Genomic DNA, 23,142 nt, shown 5'->3' with positions numbered 1-23,142 from the left:
AATAGTTAATCTAGTATCATGTGGTTTAGCATGGTATTAGTGGGAGCACTGGTATTGTGTGGTTTAGCATTGTATTAATGTTGGACCATTGTTGACGTTAAAAGTTGACCTGATGACATGTCACACACCTGAACCTGGAAGAGCTTCTTAGAATGCTTCAGTGTGGGGTCCTACTTCTTAGAATAAACAGACGTGCCAGTTAGTTTGATCCTACAACTGACAAGATATAAAAACATGGAGAAAAATGTTAAACCTAAAGAATCTATCGACCAGATAACCGATACCACTTTAGGACCCCAGCCAATGGATGATGCCAGTCGGCTTTTGCACGAATTTCATGATATATAAGCTTAATGTACCTTATCGACTGAATTATGGCCAAGGTAACTAATAAAACATGCTGACTAAATAGCGAATCCCAAAAGATCGAACTTAACCGAGATAATTTTAGGACTAACTAGCCGATTGGTTTATTTCATGAGTTATCGTACATGCAATCAGTAGCTGATAAAACTTGGTGCAAATGTAAACATAATAAAGTGGGTTACTAAATTAATTATTAGTTAGCATATAATAATATCAAGTAACATCATGCTTATTCAAGCCAAACCTAGAAGATCGGACTAAACCAAAATAGTTTAGATTTGTGCTTGTCTAAGCGTCAGATTAACGTACTATTGGATAACATTGATGATTATAACTATTAAACCAGCATAACTCATTTACCTATTTACTAAACTTGACGGATGAGAGATACTTTTGAGACCAGATTGGACCATACTAACGTAGATCGGACTGAACCAAGACAATATGTAATCTATGCTGATATAATCACAAAGCACATAACGATCGGTAAGCCTAATAAACCAGCCGATGAATTACTCAAAATAAAGCAGTCTAAAACACCAACAAAAGGAATAAGCAAGCACCCAAACTAATCTACAAACATTAGTTTAGAAGACATGATTGATCGACTAAACCAAGACAGAACCGCACCAACCAGACTTATGTCAATAAACACGATCGAATTCAAGCACAAACCCTGATTGAGGATAAGCCATTACTCTGCACTAGAATGCAGATCAAATTAATCACAAACCATAGGTAAATCATCGAATATATTAGAAAGAATGTTGAACTAAACTGAGAAAGCCATATCTAATCAATCTGATAGGTTGACAATTACACACTTACATTGCAAAGTTGACTAACCTTGTGCTGAGAACTCACTCTGTCGAAATAGGTGGCGATGCGCCGAAAGCAATTGTATTGATCTGTGGTTGATTTCTATTACAAACTATGGGATGTTGTGTTTATACCCATAAAACTGACACGAAATGGATACAGGCTCGTATATATTTACCTAACTTAACACAAACATACTCTATCTTTCTTAATAAGGTAAACAACGAAAACTAAGATTGCTATTTACATGTACTTGTTTCCATACGGATTCTATCTCTTTCCTAATCGTACTCCTTCTCTAATCCGATTTGCTTCTATATCGGCTATCCGATTCAATCTCAGAACGATGGTCCAATTCATCTATCCAACTCTAACGGCTAAAATCCAAATTTTGATGTTAACAGCCATGTCCAGTGTGGTTTAACATTGACCAGTGGATGGTTTAATTCTGTTATTTAATTAATATTTATTTAATTATCTATTATTCTATTTTGCTTTTGTTTTAACTGTTATTTTTGCAAAAGTGAGCCTTAGCTGTTTTTCGTTGTTCACCCTTATGCATTCCTCTTGCATTCTTGTTGGCTATCAGAGAGTAAATGTCCTCTAGCGGGGAGCCACGAGCCCCTATTTGTTGGTTTGGTCGGGGGTGCAGGTGAGAGCGAGAGCATCTATGAGATGGAGGGGGTTGGGCTCCTCAGGTGCAATGGGAACACGGCGATGTATACAGGATCGATCCGTTGAGAAGCGTAAAACACTATTCTTATGTCTAGTTGCTTGGGGTGCAAGGAATTACACCCTAGCTGTGGCTTAGTGACGAAGCACACTACGTCCTTGGTGGTTGTTCTACGGAGAGAGCTCCCTCCTTCCCTTAGGCAAGGGCCTCCTTTTATATTGTAGGGGGCTCCCACAGGTGCTTGGACCTATCTTCTAAGGGAAAAAGGAAATACATAGTTTAGGGGCATTTAATACCTGTCTAATCCACACCCCTTTTCGTGCGTGGGCCATGTCCCGTTGTGACGTGGTTGGAGAGGCATGTGTCTCTTAGAACTAAATGCCGAAGACTCCTAGTTCCTTTGTATCCAAGGTGCGGCGCCGATAATGATGAAGCGCCTCGAAAACGGGGCGTTGGCTCTCCCACGAAGGAAGAGGGAAAAAAATCTCCTCATTAATGGCCGATGAGACGTGGCTGACACATATCATATCTTCTACAGGGGTAGGCGCATGCCTTTGGCATGATTTCGGTATGTTGTCACATTCATCAGTCCATTCTGGTGACTTACCATGCCTCTAGTTCGCCGTATTAAATGTCACACCCTGCGAGCTACAGAGCACATAAAATACAGTGCCACGCGTCCCCTTAGCGCGTGGGGCATAGGGCCGGGCTTCGGGTGGCCCAACCCCTTGCTCAAGAAGGTGGATGCCTCTCAGGTCCTAGGCCCGACCCCCTCGGAGCGGCTCCTTCCAAGTAGCCAATATTGTAGTTCAAAGTTTGCAATATAGTAGCTTTGACCTTTTCATCGAAAAGAACATGGTAATGCATTGGACGGCATGCTCCCTTCGTACAGCATACCTCCGGGCCCATATCACCGACAGCGGCTTATTGGGTATGGTGGTTATACTCAGTGTTGCTTTTTTTCCCCTTTCACTAGGAGTCGAAGCTGCACCTGACGAGGAGTCGTTTGAATATTAGGCAAGTTGCTATGCTTAAGTGTAGCCTATGGGGTTGTGTCGATGTCGTCGCTTCTCTGAAAACCTACATTAGTTTTGTTTTTCCACTACATTGTTAAGGCTATGTTTATTTTATTTCTTTCTTAAGATGATGGATCTTACCTAAATTGTCAGAAAATGTACTTGGCCTTGTCCTGGACCAAGAATGAATGCATGCTATTGTTTGAAAATTTGTGTAAATTTCTAGGCGTGACAACCAGGGAGTGTGATGACTGCATGTGTGAACAAATGTTACTTGAAGAGGTGTTTAGGATGTCTTCAAGGATTTGCTCGACGAGGACTCAACTTCGAATAAGAAGTTAGGAGAAGACTGAACTTCGATGAGTTCAATCCAGATAAAATGCACTCCAGCAAGTATGCACGTTTGGGCCAATGGGAGGTGTAATATAGCCTACTCCTGTGGTTTTGGCTATGGAATGATCACTAGTATAAGGTTCTTGGTGTTCTTTTGTGGAGGTTGGCTCTCAATGTCCTAAGTTGGTCGTCTCTGTTGCATGGCAATGGGCATCCCCATTTATACTCCTAGCTATCTCGCTGGGAAAAGCTAGTTTCTAGTCTTGTCCTTGCCTCCCTTGCCAAGAGGAAATTAAAGTCGGCACCTACCACCGCTTCACTAGCTCACGGTCCCCGGGCATGGTGGCACAGGATTCTGGGATAGGCAAGCATTGGAGCAGCTGACACCTGTTCGGGTGAACCCAAGTCCGATCATAGGGTCTTGTCAACCACATATATTGCAGCTCGGTGAAGCATGGGTGTTGGATGACCAACGGAAGACGTCACACTCTCTCCTCATCCCTGGGGGTCGACGTGGTCATGTGGATAGCTATAGCGATTGCCACCTCCTGGTTGCATGCTGGTGCCCTAGAGTCCTCACCTCGCCATCTTCTCCAGGGGACGCGGAGGAGATGCCAATGCTGGGGTATACCTGCTTCAACACTTTGAAGATGTAGATCTTCTAGGTCTCCACACTCTCCGCTTCGGCAGGAGCATGAGGAACGGAGGGGTGTCGAGGCCTTAGGGACCTGATGTGTTCGATTCCTGGGCAATTTCTTCCTACTGTGTACACCAAGGGGCACGGGCTCACTATGCACCCCAAGGGACAGCCTTGGCTGAGAGCCTCAATGTCATGGTGCAATTGGTTGAGCATCTTGAAGATGTAGATCTTGTAGGTCTCCACGCTTTCCATCTCTAGAGAAGCATAAGGGGTCAGGGGCACCGGGCCTCGGGGACTTTTCTCGCCTAGGTATTGATCCCTCTGCTTTTGCATGCCATTGTCAAGGTGGGCTATAGTGCACTTAAACCCGAGGAAAGGGGACCCTAGATCCCATTTCACCAACCATTAAAAACCTACAAATTTCACTCTTGGTACAATCAACTCCAGCTATACATGATATTATTGTCAATAATGAAGTGACATTGAAACCAAAATAACATATATTGTAAATTGTCAAAAGCACCAACAAATTTGGTTATTTTGTACCTACGAGGTATTCTAATCGGTGATGGGATATAATATGGACCTAGCCTCGATTATTTTAAAATGCGGACTTAAACGCCAGGTAAGATTATCTCAAGTCTCCATGCAAATAAAAAACAATAAATACTTTCAAGTTAGAATTTTTATTCCCAAGGAGTAACAATTCCTGATGCTACCTAAAGTACTACTCCCTCCCTTGGAACAAAAATATATGGTATAGTTTGATTGGTCACATACTCGATTTTCAAATTATGATGTTCAAACTACTCTCCTCCAGTTTGAAAACTTTGGTACTTTTGGACAGAGACACGGTCTCAAAATCTATGTTTGACTATGATTTGATATTAAAATATATATAATAAATAAATGTTTACTTTTACTAATGACTTTTAAAGATTTATAATATATGCTATCATAGTAGTTTTCAACTATTTATTTAAAATTTATTAATAACAAATTTTTAAAAGTTTGACCACACATTATTTAAAATGACATAAGCTATGAAACTGGAAAGAGTATTCCTTCCGTTTCGAATTATATGATTGTTGATGTCAAAAGTTGACTCGATTACATGTCACACATGAAGGCCTGAGAGTCTTCACGATTCCCTGTTGAATTCGAACTCTTCTGGATAAAATTTCTATCGGTCATTGTGTCTTTCCTTATCCAAATCCAATAAGAAATTTTACCAAATTTTGGTGTTAACACATGCCCCCCAGTTTTGAGTATGAGAACTCATGCTTCAAAATTATCTTCACTTCTCCAGCTTTGATGACCCCAAAACTCTTCTTCCTTTGCCTCTTGCAAATTGACTTTCATGAGCCAACATTGTCTGAAGTAGATGAGCGAAACTTTGAAACTCATGGCAAAAGAATTTATCTTTGATATGTTCTAATAGTCCTCCAAATGCCAGATCTATGAACTGTTTACCATTTGAGCTCAAACCATAGCATCGACTAGGAACATTACGAAATCTTTGTATATATTCCATAGTTGATTCACTTTTCTGCTGCTTAACCAGAATTAAGTCTGGAAGTTTCATCTCATCCATGTCAGCAAAGAAGTATTTGTGAAATTGTTTCTCTAGATTGGCCCAAATTCTGATAGAGTTTGGAGGAAATGGTGAAAACCATGTGAACGCTGATCCAAAAAGTGACAGCGGGAACAACCGAACCTTCAGAGTGTCATGAGCCGATGACTCTCCACACTGTGCTAGGAATCGGCTGAAACGTTCAATTGTAGAGACATCACCTTGCCCCGAAAATTTAGAGAATTCTAGTATGCTGTATCGGTGAGGCAATAGAACACTACCAAACCACTCAGGATATAGTCACCGATACAAATATGTCTGTTCTTTTGGTCTGATCCCAAATCGTTCTCTCATTATTTTAACACCTCTATTGGTCCACTCATCGTGCATTGCGTTGTCTTCATTATGCCAATATACATTGATGAATTTCTTCCGGTCAATATTGCCATGCGAGTCAAATTTATCTTGATCGAAGTTTGCAATCTACTCATGAAAACTCTTGTTTGATCAAATAGAGCATGATGAATTCATTCATTAACTTCATCTTGAAGTGCTTCATCCATCGGCATGGAAAAATGAGTCTCCTGAATTGGTCCTTCCCCGCTGTCATGACGAAAGATTGAAGTCAACACTTTTGAAAATCAACCATAGATTGCTCCATTAGTTGCCGTTGTTGTTCTGCCAAATCCTCCATTGTGATCAAGTTCTTGGTATTGACTTTTTCGAAAGACATCTTTGACTTCTAATCAAACAATCGTTTGTGAGTAAAAATAGCACGTGTCCCACTAGGCGTGCCGAAAATATGTTGACATCAAAAGTTGACACGATGACGTGTCATACACAAAGGCATGAGAGTCTTCGTGATTCTCCATTGAATTTTAACTCTTTCGGATAAAATTTTCATCGGTGATTGCGTCTTTCCTTATCTGAGTGCAATAAGAAATTTTACCAAATTTTTGTGTTAACAAAGATATTTTGGCTTCCTATAGATTCATATGGATATTAATAAATTTGTATATATATATATATTAACATATAAATTTGGTTATATGTAAATATACAAAATCAAAATATGTTATAATCTAAAACGGATGTAGTATATTATTATTGTTGGTGAAACTTATACCACATGAAAGTACATCTAAATACAAATTCAACGATAGTATTCTTATATCAAAAAATATATATATTATTTTAAGCAAATTAATCTATATATGGCTAAACTAATTTCGTTAAAGGATGGTGAACAGAAGGGCTCAGCTCCAGAACTTTTTCATTTCATCGAGAGCTAAAATATAAAGCCAACTTATAGAACTGGCACAAAAGTATATTGCTACAAATCTCCTACGCCTTACATTATAATAGCAGTTAGGGATATTAAAATATTGATCATGGTTCTTTAAAATAGGGCCGTTACGATATATTGTCTAATATCGGTAATGGTTGTATATACATAGCCTGTTACGCATATTGTAATATTTGTAATGGTTATTTTTTTTACCGTTACCAATATATTGACAGATAATCCTCTACCGGTCACAGGCCGATCGGTTTGGCCATATTTGTACTGGATCTTGTTATGGCTTGTTATGGTATAAGACTATAAGTTACTCATAACCGGCCTCTGCATTGACCTGTTACGACTATATCGTGTTCGATAAGTTGTTCTATAGTAGTGTATATTAATACATGACTCATCTCTCATACAAACGCATCTCATACAACCGCAGTGTCGTGTGATTGTGTGTTATAGCTGCTTTCTTGTATTACTTCATGTAAATACAATTATAATATGAAAATTTTTAGATCAGGCTTATATCACCTATGGTGCTCTTTCCAAAAAGTTAAAATTCCTCTATATTTTGCGATGGAAACAGATCAATAATACGGGACCGTATTGAAACAAGGAAAAAGACCTGCTAGCAACTAAATGCCCTGTACCCACTAACCAATAACCACTGAGCAAGTGTTTATTTATCAGTCCGACGGGTTACCTCGTCTCGCCAACCCACTGTACGTTCTTGTAGCATCACGCCTAGCTAGCTAGAAAAAAGATGCGGCCACTGTGCCCCAACAATGGCGGCGACAAATTACAAAACCGTCGCCGGCCAGGCCATTCGCCGTGGCACCGTGAGCTTCGACTACCCACTGACCAGCGGGCAGCACAGTGTCGCTGCCAACGGCGGTAGCCGGGACCGGGAGGAGGTGCACTTCGCCGACGCCGTCGACGAGCTGGTGCAGCCAGCGGCGGTAGGCCGGAGGGCGGCGCCCGTCGACGTCAGGGAAGACTCGGCGGTACGCCTGACATGGGAAGACGTGTGTTGACGGCAGCCGGCACCGGCAGGGGGCCGCCGGCGAGGATCCTGGAGGGGATCAGCGGGCACGCCCGGCCGGGGGAGGTGCTGTCCATCATGGGGCCGTTGGGCTGTGGCAAGACGGCGCTTCTTGATACGCTTGCAGGTTAATTTGTCGCCTCACTGTACTTGTATATATAAAGACTATTTTTGATTTGTTTGATGTCATGCTGCTATAAGTTTGACTAAATTTGTTAAAAAATATTGTAACATATAATACTAAATATCCACTATTAAATATATTTTTACTGTGTATATATAGTGTTAGATATATTGCTATATTTTTTGTAAACTTTTAAACTTAAAATTTTTTGACTTAAGGCAAAAATAACATTACTATCACGCCCAGAAATTTACACCAAATTTCTGAACAATAGCATGTAATAAATCTCGGTCCAGGCATCAGCCCGAGTACACACTATGACAAATTAATACACAGTTCCACGTCTTAAAAACAAATAAAAACAATTATCTATCGAAATGCAGGAAAAAAGGAAAACAAACTAAACCATCTAATCTTCAGCTTCAGCTGGCGAAGACGGCTCCACACCACAGGCATTCTTGACGGCGGACTGAACCTTACTTCAACCTTCGGAACAACCTTCTTCTGACACAGGCTCTGGCACTTGGTCTGGTGGGGAAAAATTAAGCAAGGCTGAGTACAAACCACCGTACTCAACAAGTAACACCCAAGAGAGGAAGAATAATGAATGGAATAGGTTATCAAGGAATAGGCCAAGGTTAAATTGCACAAAGCTGCAGTAATTTAGCAAAACAGAAGACAAAATAAACTGAAATAAAAGTAAAGTAACATTTTAAATAAACATCCACTGTCCAACGTTACACCACGTTGCAACAGGCCCAAACCACTGTCGAACGTTACACCACGTTGCGACAGGGTCAACCCTCTGCCCAACGTTAAACCACGTTGCGACAGACCCAAACCACTGCCAACGTTACACCACATTGCGCAGGGTCAAACCAATTCCAAGATTAATAAAATTATTAAAGGGGTTCAACTACTCCCAGTGAGTCTGTCAGTTCGCCCAATAACCGCGGGCACGGCTATTCGAATAGTTTTACTCTACAGAGGTGTACAACTTTACCCACAAGACATGGCTGCCAAGCATGTTACCATGCCCCAACGTATCACCACGATACCTCAGTACGGAAACCATGATAAGACCTTTCACCTAACCCTCCTAGACAATCGCACCACACTTCAGGTTTCACCCCCTCCTTTACACCAAGTCGGGCAGTCCCCTCTTGTGCCTTGGTAGATCCGGAAGCAGCAGAGGCTTTCGTTACACCACGATTGCCCGTCCATACTCCATCACGCCTACCCTTGCCTCGGTACGTCGAATAGGGACAAGCTAGATTACGAGTCTCACCGTTGCCCATTCTGGCTTGTGGTTAGTACGTGTAAGACTTTCAGGGTTTCCTGAGAACCAGTCCTTAATTGCCATGGGCACGACTCTCAAAACCATGTACCCACAGCCCACCATAAGCAATATTTTAGTTGTATTAATCCACAACGGGAAATTAATAATGATTACAACCATTAAAGGTCTATCAAAGTTTAATCAGATAACTAAATAAGAATTGGTGAGCTAGTTGAACTAAGCATGGCTAAGCATTGACTAACCCTAATTCTAGTCAAATTAGCCCTGGGGATGACAATAATAATGAATGGGAATCAACGGGTATAAAGGTAAATGCCCAACAGATAAATAAAGTAAATACATTTGAATACAATGCATGCTTGAATGTAAAAGCGGGGGATTTTATAATCATAGGTTCAATATGACCAAATAAGGGTGCCACTTGCCTTGCTTAGACCCACGAGGAACTTCGGCGACGACTTCGAGAACGAACGGCGCTGCAACGGGGTCAAAACCTACGACAAACAAGGCACAACAAGAAAAACAGGCTAAAAAACTACTGAAACAGAGAAAGAAACTATTTTTAATGGATTCTAGGCATTTTTCTGGATTTAATGAAACTTGAATGGACCTAAACGGAGACTAGATGAATTTCTTATGAATTTTAGAAGTTTTCTGGGTTTTTAGCTAAACAGAAAAGTCCTAAATCAATTATTGCGCAATTAATGGGGCTGCTGACGTCAGCGAGGAGAGAGGAGGCGCTGACGGGTGGGGGCCACCTGTCGGTGGGAGAGAGGGAAAGGAGAGGCTGACACGCGGGCCCGACCGAGAGGGAGGGGTTGGCGGGTGGGACCCGCTGGCCAGTGAGAGGGAAACAGAGATGGGGAGGAGGGCGCGGCTGGCGGCGAGCGGCGGGATGGCGCGGCGGACACGACGAGGGCCGAGGAGAAGGAGAAGGTGGCGACGGCGATGACCGGCGGCGCGAGGGCGTCGACGTCGGTGACATCGACCGGCGACCGGAGGGCGACGACGGCGTCGGCGACCACCGGCGCGAGGCGACGGGCGGCGGTGCACGGCGAGGCAGGGGTCAGGGCGAGCGGAGGGGTGGCGGCGACGGAGAAGGTGGTGACGGGCGAAGGGATGGTGATGAGAACGGCGACGATGAGTCGGCGTGGAGGAGGCGGAGACAGCGACGGGGTGGCGTGGCTCGGAGCGGCGACGAGCGGCGGGAGGGAGAGACAATGACGGACGCCGGCAGCGGGGGCTTGGTGACCATGCGACGACAATGACGAGGGGCGGAGATGCGACGGTGAGCGCCGGTAGTGCACGACACCCAGCGACGGCGCGCGGGATCGGGTGGCGGCGGAGGACGTCGACCGACGGCGAGCAGCTGGGCGCACTCGCGGTCGCACGAAGAAATAGAGGAAGGGAGGAGAGCGGGCTCACCGGGGGTGGCGCGGCGACGACGGCCGACGCAACGAGATCGATCGGCGCTGGGCGACGGCGGCGCGGCGGCGCTGCGGAGCGGTGGCGCGAGGGAGAGGGGGATGGGATGCGGCGTTCGGCCGGGGTGGCAGCGACAACGCAGCAACGACGGCGGCAACGGCCGGGCGGCGCGCGCACGGAAGAAGAGGAGGGGGATGCAGCGGGGCGGCGGGATTGGCGGCGACCGTTGCGAGCGACGGCGCGACCGGGGAAAGCGGAGCGATGATTGCGCGCGGGAGGAGGTTGCGTGGCGGCGGCGCGAGCGGGTGCGGCCGGAGGGGCTAGACGGGAGCTCGAGGTAGGAGCGAGGTGGCGTCGGCCAAGCAGCGACGCAGCTTGGCGGTCGAGCGGCGGACGTGACCGGAGTGGCGGCGCACGACGACGGCGCCACCGGGGCAGTGGCGCACGGCGGTGACGGCGAACGGCACAGCAACGACGGCGTGACGGCGACGACGTCGGGCGGCGACAAGCGGGCGGCACGGCGGACGGCGACCGGCACTTACCGATGGCACGGGGAGGTTGGCAGCGGCGGCGAAGAGGGAAGAAAGAGGGAGAGAGGAGCGGAGCGCTCACAAGTGGCGACGGAGACAGCGGCGCGTCGGCGAGGGCGAGGCGGAGGTGGGGACACGGACGAGCGGCGGCTTGCGACGTTTGGTGGCGAGATCGGCCGACGGCGTCGAGACGACGGGGCACGGCGGCGGAAGGGACGAAGGGGCGGCGACGATGCTCGGGTGCACACCGGCAGCGATGGAGGCTGGCGGGAGGTCAGCGAGGTAGAGGCGGCGGCGGTGACGCGGGTGGGCGGCGACGTCCGACGGCCGACGAGGAGATCGGCGGCTGACGGCGACGGAGGGAAGCTTCGGGCGGAGAGGGGGAAAGTGGCGGCGGGGCAGAGGCACGGGGATTTTATAGTGTGGCGGCGCCGGCTAGGGCGGAGCGGCCGGTGGAGACCGAGTTGGCGACGCGGCGAACTCGATGGCGGCAGTTGCGATGGCGGCGCGGCGGGCAGAGGAGTCGGGGCGGCGGCGGACTCGGCTGGCGCGGCGCGGCGCGGGCGCGGGCGCTGGCGAAGCTTGGTCGCTGACAGGTGGAACCCGCCTGCCAGTGGCGCAAGGAAGGAGGGAGGCAAGGCGGACTTCGTCGCGGCGCGGGCGCGGGAGCAGGCGAGCTGGGCCGATGGCCCAGGCGGAGGGGAGCGCGCGCGGGAGGGGTGGGAGGCCGGTGGCCTGCTCGGCTGGGCCGGCCGAACGGGGAAAGGTGGGCCGGCTCGGCTGGGCCGGCCCGGGAAGGAGGAAAAAGAAAAAGAAAAAGGGAGAGGAGGAAAATTGGACTTCGGCCCAATTTGAGAAGGAAGGGAAAAAGAGAGGAAAAAGGAGGGAAAAAGGAAAACCCCACTTTTGCCGAGTTTTAAATTAATTTGTTTGATCAAGTTTTATTCTTCTGCAATTTGAGTTTAAATTCTGTTAATTGATTTGGAACCTCGATTTAATTAAATTAATTCCTTTTAGAGGGATTTTTCCTGAGTTAATTAAACCAATTGTTATTTACGAATTTGTTTTTACGATTTTAGGTTTGGGATAAAACTCCGGGCGTGACAAATTACTTAATATGGAATCTAAGGAGTAAGACGTGGATCAGACAGATTTCAAAGATAAATGACAAAACATCCGCGAGTGTGTGCACATGGAGGTCAATGTACATGCATGTTATTTCCGAATATAAGTTAGCAAAAAAAAAAAATCATATATCGGCAGATTTGGATGTGGTGCTTTTTAATGTCCAAATATATGTGTGCTATATATATATACACTATAGATATAAATGGAAAATATTTTTTCAACATTTTTTCTGACTTAAAACAAATTAGATACTCCCTCTTCCATGTTATGATTTTATATATGTATAAATATTTAATAATATTTATATACAAATCTAAACAGATGAATAACATATTGTACCATAAAACAGAGGCAACGTATATTTTACCAGCCCTTGTGTTTGATATGGCCATATTTCAGATTTGTGATGTGTGAACAAAATATTTTGGGTGTTGTGGTTCAGTGGTAACAATGAGATCGCCAGTTTCCATCGATGCAGCTCTCAAACTATTTGTAGTACGTAGTTTTATTCAGTTCGAACTGAGCTTTCTTTTTTTCTTTTTATTTCTTACCTTTTGCTGCATTCTGTATCTCTGTCAATGTCTAAGTTTCACAAAATGAATTTTAATCCATCGAGGTAATGTCCCCTCGTTTTTAGATGCTTTCTAAATAGTTACTATATTTTTAAAAAAAAATGTCAAGATAGAATAGCATGTAATATATCATTTCACAAACATAACATATGAAATAAAACTGTAGCAGTTGTAAAAAATAAAAATAAATAAAGTACGATTATTATATGTATATCTATAATCATATATTTCCTTTTGTTGTAATCAAATTTAATCTTGCATGTTTGTACAATGATATATCATACATTAGTCTATCTTCACAAAAATTCCTAACTTTTCCCACAACCGTTTGAATGACCTGCAAAAAATGAAGACATGTCTCCTCGAGAGATTACAAAGATTTCCATGTTTTAGGTGGTGATTGTTTGGTTTTGTAAGAGAAAAGGTGAAATGACATATTTGTAAAAAAAATAAAAAATTACACGCAAATAAAGCTTTTATATACTTATCTTGACGATCTAAAAACATAAAATAAAAAATAAAATAAGATGAAAAATCTTAAAATCAACATCAAATTTAATGTTGAAATATAAAATTTTGTTTATAAGCATAGGCAAGTGAAAATACGAGGTTGTTACACCGTCTGAAATATGCATGGTAGACCGACACTGCAAAATATTTTATTATTTAGCATTTTACTGCTGAGCAGAATCATCTAGTGCTCTGGTCTTAACTTTCATGGCGACATTTCCATTTATCTACGGGAAGATTAAGGCCAGGCATGACTAAAACTGGAGTGATTTTAATCAACGGGCGGCAGGAGAAGCTTGCTTTTGGAACCTCAGTAAATATTCTCACAGAGTTATCTAAAACACCTGTTTATTGCGAATTTGATCTTCTCAACTATTACTGCATGTTTTTTTAAAAAATATATATATACTCACATTCTTGGAACCGAGATCAAACGTTCATTGAAAGGTAAATTCCTCCAGTTAATACCGTCAGACACGAGGTACTGTCAAATGTATATGACCCCTCAACTAGCACTTTGAGCTAATAAAAAATCGCGATCGTAGTAGAAAATTTTACCTGGACACATTTTGACTAAAACAGTTAATAAAAAGTTTCTTTACCGTCCTTTATAACTTGAAGGTAGGGGTGTAAGTAGGTCCGACGCACCAAACTGCTTATAAACTAATTAAACAGTAAGTTAACAACCCATTTACACCCTTACTAAAGTAAGTATGCATCAAAATTTAGAGTTAATAATTTGATATCTCGAGTTACTTTATTAGCAAACCTAACTTTTTTCGCTAATAAAATATGCAATGTGTGTTGGTTCATGATATGACAGTTATCGATATGCACCTTGCAAATTGCTGATCACTCGGTTTATTATTCAAATTCTTCTACTAAAACCGCATCACTATACCAGTAAAGTTTTTTCCTATGTTATTAACTGAAAGAAAAGAAAGTCTATCAAGTCGTCCCAAATGGGTAAGACAGTATGGCCCATTTTTTCCTACGTAATAAGATTAGCCACTAAACTACTGAATGATATATTTTATGTAAAAAAAATTTTGTAAAGAAGTTTGTTCATAAAATCAAATAAATTTTGTTTCTAACTTTTTAATATTTAATTCTAAAAGAATAATATGCTAATTATATTTCTCATTTGCGTGAGGCCTATTTAATGAGATAATTAAAATAGCTGAAAAGGACACGCCCATAGTAGTTGAGGAGACAAATTAATAGGACGGTCATGGTAGGTAGGTGCTACAACATTTTCTAAAAGCGACGATGTAAAATTCTTCCAGTCATACGTGACCCAAGACAATGTGCTCTTCTCAACGTACATATAAGACAAATTATATGTACTCTCTCTCAAGGCGTACGTGACCCAAGACAACGTGCTGATGTCGACGCTCTCGGTGAGGGAGGCCATCTGCTACTCGGCTCACTGGCAGCTGCCGGACAGGATGACGGCGACGGCGAAGCGCGCGCACGCGGAGCACGTGATCCACGAGATGGGGCTCGCCGGCGCCATGGACACGCGCATCGGCGGCCGGCTCGCCAAGGGCATCAGCGGCGGGCAGTGGAAGCGGGTGAGCATCTGCGTGGAGATGCTGACGCGGCCGCGGCTGCTGTTCCTCGACGAACCCACCAGCGGCCTCGACAGCGCCGCCGCCTACCACGTCACCAGGCACACTGCCGGCGTCGCCGCCAGGGAGGGATGACCGTCGTCGCGGCCGTGCACCACCCCGACGAAGTCTTCGAGCACTTCCACAGCCTCTGCTTGCTCGCCAATGGGAGGACGGTCTTCTTTGGGACTGTTTCCGATCCTACAGAGGTAAAAGAATTCTTCCTCGACGACCAATTAATGCTTTGGTCATTTAAGTGTAGTCAACACAAGAGTAACTTAACTCATAGCTCAAAAAAATTTCGTGTTACTGAGAGTTAATATAGAGTCAACTTACACACAAAATACGTTACATCACCAATAAGTTTGTCTCTCATACACACCTAGTGTCATGGAGCTTATACTACAGCTGGCTATAAATCTATAGCTCGTTTTTTTTCTCTTATTTTCTCTCTTCTCCTCGTAAATATAAATATAACATGATATTTTTTAGTGTCCGCTTATATCCCCTATTGTACTCACTAGCAACTCCAATTTGTGTTCTAATGAGATGCACAAAGTAGAGAGAAATATTTGGGGTAGATGTTATACCTTGGAGTAATGGTGCTATACTAGATTTTGTAAGCATACATGGCTTATTTACACAACTGGTGCTTAGTTTAAAAAATATTTTAGCTAAATATTTAATGTTGTAGTATGGGAAAATGTGAGAAGGATGACATCTTTTTATCTTAGTAGGTCACGTAGGTCTAAACATTAGAACATACTTGACCAAACTAACATCTTATAATATACTAATCTTATAACCTAGTAAGAAAATATACACTAAATATGCCTAAAATGTACTTAATTTTTTTTCAGATGTACCACTTCCAAACATAATAATACTGTGCTGTCATTGTCTAGAAGTTCAGGTGAAAACACAGTTAATAACACTCATAACGATAGTACACTCACCCGTGTAGACAAATACACGTATATCCTACCCCTATCGATATATCTGAAGATTTAGTCAGCCACAGTGAGATGAAGTCGTCACAAGAACCTCGTTACCGATGAGTACGTCACGGACCATTGAAAGAATAATGGGGTGTAAATACATGCAATCATATTAAATCTAGTATTTGAACCCATCTCGATAGTTTTCACCCCAAGGACCATAACCAGTTGAGGTACGTCAACTTTATATACCTCATTTTGAATTTATGAAAATTTTGAAGACATAAAATATAATTAATTCGTGCTCCTTCGTAAAATAAAAGTTTGTACTATTGTTGGTTCAGCAACAAGTTACCAACAACGAACCTCACAAGTTACTAGCATATGATGAGCCGGCTCATCTTTTGGATTATGTTGAAAAAACCAAATAATATATTTGTAAAGAAAAAATAATTTATAAATAAAACTTATATATATATATTTTTTCTTAGCGATCTAGAAGCAAAACCTAAAAAATAAATTTTGATAAAAAAACTCCAAAATCAACTCCAAATTTAAGATTAATAATTTAAAATTTGGCTTCTAAACATAAGATAAGCGAAATGATAAGGGTGGAAGATACATGCTGCAATCAGGTTTAATCTAGAGGTACTAACAGATTGATTGATTGTTAACCAAGATTGTCATACATCTTATGTAGAGTGTGACATGACATAAAAGATTGCCCATAAACTTGTTGGTCACAAGTTTATAATATTCTTTTAAAACTATGTGATGATTTATAGGCACAAAATACAAAAGAAAGTGTGACAACGAAACACAAACATCAGCCAAACAGATCATGGCATCAGTAAAATATGTAGGACAAAGGGAGACATAAACCAATTTAACCAAACAGTTACAATATCTACGAGTGTGACCTACTAGAACCCAGCCCATTTTTACATATAGCTTAAAAACAATTAGGGATGGTTTTCTAACCACCCCACCGCCCTAACCACACCACACCCCCGACTTATATTTAAGAAAACATCACAACATATTTTGTTTTCACATACCCACAGTGCGAGCATGTTCCTAGAGGCAGAGCGTCTCCAAGGGATGTCTAAAATAGATCCCTAGAAGTAGAATTTGGAAATTGAGCAAGAAAATGTATCTCCAACAGGTTTCTAAAATCATTCATAATATTTACACATGCCTAAAGTTAAATCACTTCTGTCCAAAATTTGGGTCAAGAATACTTGTTTCTAATACAAGTTATTTATGTTTAAATTTCTGTTGGAGGAGGACACAAATTTTATGCCTAATATTTTTTTTAGATAAACTCAATACAAACTTTAGGAAAGCAAAATATTAGTATTCTCTTCGAGATGCTCTTAGAAGTTAGGGAAGGTTGGATTTGACACACCAATCAACCTTGATACTGGATTTGACTAGAGGGGTGGGATGGATGGTGGGAAGGGGGGGTTAGAGTATGAGTAAGGATGTCAATTTACATTTTTGGACAATGAAGCTAATTAAGGTCTTCTTTGGAATATTGAGGAATTTATGTGAAATATTTATAGGAATTAAGCTAAATATTTTCAATTTCTTGTGTTTCAAAAGAGCCCTAATAGTCGAACTTACAATATAGCTAACATGGATGATTATTGCAGATGAAATCTGGTATTAAAATAATAAATACATTTTTAGATAAATTTTTGAATAGTTCTTCATAAATTGTTTTTATGATACATGAGGACAAAAATAAAGTTAAATTGTCTGGTCGAAGCAATATAAAATTTCTTAAATATGTAATTATGTGATAGATATCTAACAGAGACTTAGCATTCTAGCCCTGAAAACAAACAAAGAAAAAGAGGGTTGTCGTTCTAAAAATTTATTCAAAAGTAAATATTTGTATATGTAAATTATTTACGCATAAAAGAGAATTCAGAAGATTCCCTTGTGATAGAATTTTGAATTCATACATTAATTAATGTATGTATTGTATGTTCATCTTTTGCAGTTTTTTAACATGAATGGTTTGCCTTGCTCATGCCTGAGAAACCCATCTGAACATTTTCTGGGAACCATCAATAAAGACTTTGATGCGGTATGTTTTGTTGAAACAATTATTTTTTCTTTGTCCTCAATATTTTATTGAAACAAAACTATATGTAGGAAATTGTGGAAGACTCCAAACATAACAGGAAAACAGCAGCTGAAGCTATAGATACCCTGACAAATGCATATCAGTCCTCTGCCTATTCAGACGAAACAAAAAATCAGATAGTGAAATGAAGGAAAAGGTAAGTATATTGTATTTTCGAACATGGGGAGTACTTCTATGATTTTAATGTGTGGTGTGTTCAAGGTTGGGGCTCCATTTAGGTTGAGAGAACAGGCCAGTTTCTGCACAAGGCTCCTTGCACTCACGAAAAGGTCATTCGTAAATATGCACCGGGATATAGGGTACTACTGGATGCGTTTTGCTGTTTTTACAGTGCTTGCACATGCGTTGGCACTGTGTACCACCAAATTGATAATATTTACAATTCTATACAGGTAAATTGAGTGATAAAGACATGTATTATTTTCTTTGGGCCATATATATAGAACTCTATTTTACAGATTACTATTATTGACCCATGCTTTTTCACAAACTTTTCAGACTAGATGTAATGTGATGATGTATATGACAATATTTCTAACTACCATGGCGATCGGAGGGTTCCCTTCTTTTGTACAGGACATAAAGGTTATTTTCCCTCATGATATGTTTGTTATACTGCAACTGATGGAATTTAATATTAGAGAAGTAGGAACTTTTTAATATTCAATTTGTTGGCACCGTGATATAGTATTAACCACCCATTCAAATATGCATTTTTTTTACCATGAACAAAGAAATCATTGATGTAGTAATTAACCATCAAATAATTAGTCTAAACTACTTTACGAAATTTACATCGAACATTCAGATGTATAGTTAAATGTTATTCTATGTTATTTCCTAAACTTACACATTGTGTTTTTTTTCACGAGAAGAAACTATATTATGTAAATCCTTTTGAGTAAAATTATATTTGATTAATAGACCAACTTGATTTAACTATATAAGAACATAATGTATTTTTCTCACTGAACAATTAGTCATACCAAAAGAAATAAAGTTGATATAATATACAATTTATGGCGAGAAGAAATTTATAAATTGAACCAATATTGTTCTAATGGTCAAATATTTGTGACCGGTTAGTGTTTTCTTCTTTTTTTTTCGTTTTGCTATATCATCACATACCTCACCAAAAAAAAACTTGTCTTATATATTTTCAGTGTGCAGTTGTTCAGGAGAGAGAGGTTAAGCGGCCACTATGGTGTGAACGAGTTTGTGATTTCCAATACCGTCTCAGCTACCCCTTACCTGGCCGTCATGATCATAATCCCCGGGACAGTACTCTACTACCTGACAGGGCTAACAAGAGGTGCAGGCAACGTCGCCTACTTCGTCACCACGCTCTACACGTGCAACATTTCCTGGTCGAGAGCATGATGATGGTGATAGCCGTCGTCGTCCCGGACTTCCTCATGGGCGTCATCGTCGTCGGCACCGGCGTGCAGGGGATGATGATGCTCAACGGCGGCTTCTTCCACCTCCCAAGCAGCCTCCCGAAGCCGGTGTGGAAGTACCCGTGCTACTACATCTCCCTCCACAAGTACGCGGTGCAGGGGTTGTACAAGAACGAGTTCGCCGGGCAGACGTTTGCGAGTGACCAGCTGGTCATGGCCAACGCAACCATCACCGGCCACCAGGTGCTCGAGGCGCTGCAGGTGGAGATGTGGTACTCCAAGTGGGTAAACGTTGCCATCCTGTTTGGGATATGGCAGTGGTGTATAGGATGATGTTTTTTGCGATTGTCAAGGTTGCTGAGAAACTCAGGGCCAAAGCTTGGGGGGTGAAATGTGGTATCTAAGCAGTTGTCTCAAGTCCACAAAGTGTTCTTGGGGTCACTTTTATTTTGTGGTGGGGTGGATTATGTAAATCCCCAATAAAACATTACTTAGTGTGTAGGCATCTCACTCATATCTAAAACAAGAAGTCAATAATCTTATAAACTTATTGATCTAATCTTGATACAGCTATGGAACTGTTTGGTAGGGCTCTGTAGGGTATATGATACCCAGGTATCTCATAGTAAGCCTTGCTAGTCAGGTTGAGGAGCACGGAGTTGGCCTGACTTGAGTGGCTTACCTTTAAATCAAGAATAGAGGAATCATATATAGTATAAGATATAATCCTAAAGGATCTGAGATATCTTTTATAAATAGAATAAGAGGAATTAGTTGCAACCGACTAGATAATTTTCCTTATAAACCTACTCATCATCCAATATAAGAGGTGGTAGGAGTCCTAAGTGAGGGGGACACATGCCACAATGGTGACATACCCTTCATAGACAAACCCGGGAGAGAGAGTCATTGTATCTATAAATAGGATTAGGGTATTACCTTAGCATGAAAGTCTGAACATTTATAAATATGTGTCTTTGAGTCAGCATCCTTCTTTAGATCGAACACATAGCCTCATAAATATTATTGTTGATATATAGAATTGAATGTTGACATGCCAGGTGAAGGTTGCGCTAAGATCAATCTCCACAAGTTTGATGGCTCTAATCTCCAATGTCATTGGACTTCCACGCCTTAGTGGTTGGCTGCTTCCACACAGTGAGTCCAAACCATTACGTGGCAACCTCCTCCCCACGTCAATTTCTGCCCTACTGCTAAGTGAAGATCTTATCCCCACACTGGCCACCTTCACGACCCCAAATGGTGACAACATCGTTACGCCGGTTGCACCCTAGCGATCGTTGAGTGGAGAGCACCAAGTGACAAGCACGTCCCTACACACCAGTAGCCCCCGAGTCGCCTAGGAGTAATGCCATCCCCACACCAGCCGCCTCTACGCGACTGCTTAGTGGGGTCTTGTCTCCACACTTGGTAGCCAACATGCCACTAAATGGCGTCGACATCTCCACGCCGGCCGCCCAACACACCAACCATTTCCATGTAGTCGAGTCCATGTGGTGGTCTCATCTCCCCATCGACCGCAGCTGCAGCACCGAGTACCTATGCTGACCAGCTCTGTGTCCCCATTTAGAGAGGCCTTACCACCTCCATGACTAGTGTAACATCCCAAGTTTTGCCCTAAGGCAATAAATCGTTTTTCTAAATCAAATTACAAGAAATCATGTTGGTTTAGCCAGGAGCAAATTAATCAAAAAAATTATTTAATTAATTCATCCAAAAGATCGCAAATATGTGTTTTTGTATTTCGTCGTGTCAAATGTGACTTACTAGACGTACAGTTGAAATTTCAGAAGAAACGAGTTAAAAGTTCACCGAATAAAGATGGTTCAAAGTTTCGGTTTAATTGGCAACCGTTTGAGTCGTTTTTCTTTTTGGTTTTAGCCATAGGGACTCGTTCATGGGCCGAAACTTGGGGTTCGTGCGAACTCGGCTGTGCCTCCCCTCACCCCTGGCCAAGCCCTCGCCCAAGCTGCGCCCCGTATCCAGACACCGGCCTCCAGCTCTAGTGCGTCGTGTGAAATCATGATTTCATTCGCCGCCGCCTCATCCTCGCACGCCCCTGTCCAGCTGCTTCCCCGACCATCGGCCACGGGCCACCCCAGCCCATCATCACTAGTTTGCACCGGCACGAAAGCCCTGTTTCGCGTGGGATTTTCATGTTGCTGTTGCCGCCTCTAGCCACAGCTGCCGTGTGCTGTGCCACTGCTGTTTCACACACACGAACGTCCTGTTCGTGCGTGCTTTCTCGCTGTTCGCGCATGTGTTGCTAGATCGCTTTGCCACTAATGTTTTTAGCAAGTCGTTTAACGGACCTACAATCTACATTATGAATTCTCCGTTTCATACAAGTAAGTTGGTCTTTGCTAAAGCCGTTAACGAGTCATAATTTTTCCGTTTTTCGCGAGTCATTGCATTTCAGTTTAACAGGTCATTAACGATTCATGTACGTATGTCCTGTCGTGCGGATTCGTGTTTCCTGTGATGTTTTCCAGTCTTCCCATAACGAGTTCATCGTGTGAGTCTGTGATTTGTGCATGAGTCATTAATCCGTCGCATGTTCGGTAAGTTATGTTTTAGTGGTCATTTCATTGTTTCGTTTGGGTTGTCGTTAAAAAGTCATTAACTGGTTTTGCAGGTTAAGCAAGAAAACAACATGACTTCTAAAACACATAACTAATTAATACAAAGTCCATTTAAGCCCATTCAAATTGCAGTGGATCAATAAATTTTGTTAGAAATATATTAAAACTAGTTTCTTTTATTGTTTATGTGGTCCATTGTATTGTTTTGAATGTTTTTAATTACTTGTTATAGATTTCGGCGAAACCCAAGGTCTGGTCTACAACGAAGTGGTAGCCCATGCTGTTCCGGAGTCACAAGGCAAGTCACTTTCTTAGCATGTTGGTCCTAATTTTTTAAAATTGTTTTCCCACTTGTGTATTCAAATATGCAATCTTTGAAATAACATGCTTATAGGTTAGTTTGTGCTCGCTTTAGAGCCAATTGTTATAGGTAGGTTTTTATTTTGTTTCAATTAAGTCGGGAATTTGTCTCACAATGGTAATAGTTCTGGTTGGGTGTTTTTCTATAAAACAACTAAAACATAATGTTGTGACCTTGCATCAGGAACACGAAAATGTATATGCAACTATGGAAAAGTCAGTCGCACATACACACAAGATGTTCAAGTAGAGAATGTTCGAGATGCCTCAGCACTGTTTTTCTCATTAACCTTGAGTTTTCCAGGAGGGGTGTACGGACGTTTATAGCCCTTTAAACCCCCTTGTACAGTTACCTAACTACCGAGGGTAGTTACTAATAGAGCCTAAGAGTACTAGGGTTAAATCTCTAGCTTCTAGGGGACCACAATGCCTGCTGTCTTTAGTACTCGAGTACACTTGAGTGCTAGTCCCCAGACATCTTGATGAGAATATTCTTTGGAATCGCGACGGGCAAGCTTCCTTCATACTTCTTCTTGGGCCAAATCGCCGAGGGGTGTTAGTGGCACCTAAGTGTCCTAGTCGAATACCAAGGCATCTTGGTCGAACATGACACGGAGGCATGATGATCGAATACAAAGACATCTTGGTCGAACATGCCATCGAGGCATGATAGTTTAATACCAAGGCATCTTCGTCAAACATGCCACGGAGGTACGCTTTGGGCGAATAGGACGGGA

At 42.4% G+C, this 23,142-nt stretch overlaps 1 pseudogene; it reads left to right on the top strand.

Annotated features, from left to right (window-relative positions):
* Positions 1–7,442: 7,442 nt before the first annotated feature.
* On the top strand, positions 7,443–19,846 carry LOC102700672 (annotated as a pseudogene).
* The last annotated feature ends 3,296 nt before the right edge of the window (positions 19,847–23,142 follow it).

The sequence above is a fragment of the Oryza brachyantha genome, chromosome 12 (genome assembly GCF_000231095.2).
Source record: "Oryza brachyantha chromosome 12, ObraRS2, whole genome shotgun sequence".
NCBI lineage: Eukaryota > Viridiplantae > Streptophyta > Magnoliopsida > Poales > Poaceae > Oryza > Oryza brachyantha.
The sequence above is the reverse complement of the archived record's forward strand: the minus strand, read 5'-3'. Positions and strand labels throughout refer to the sequence as shown.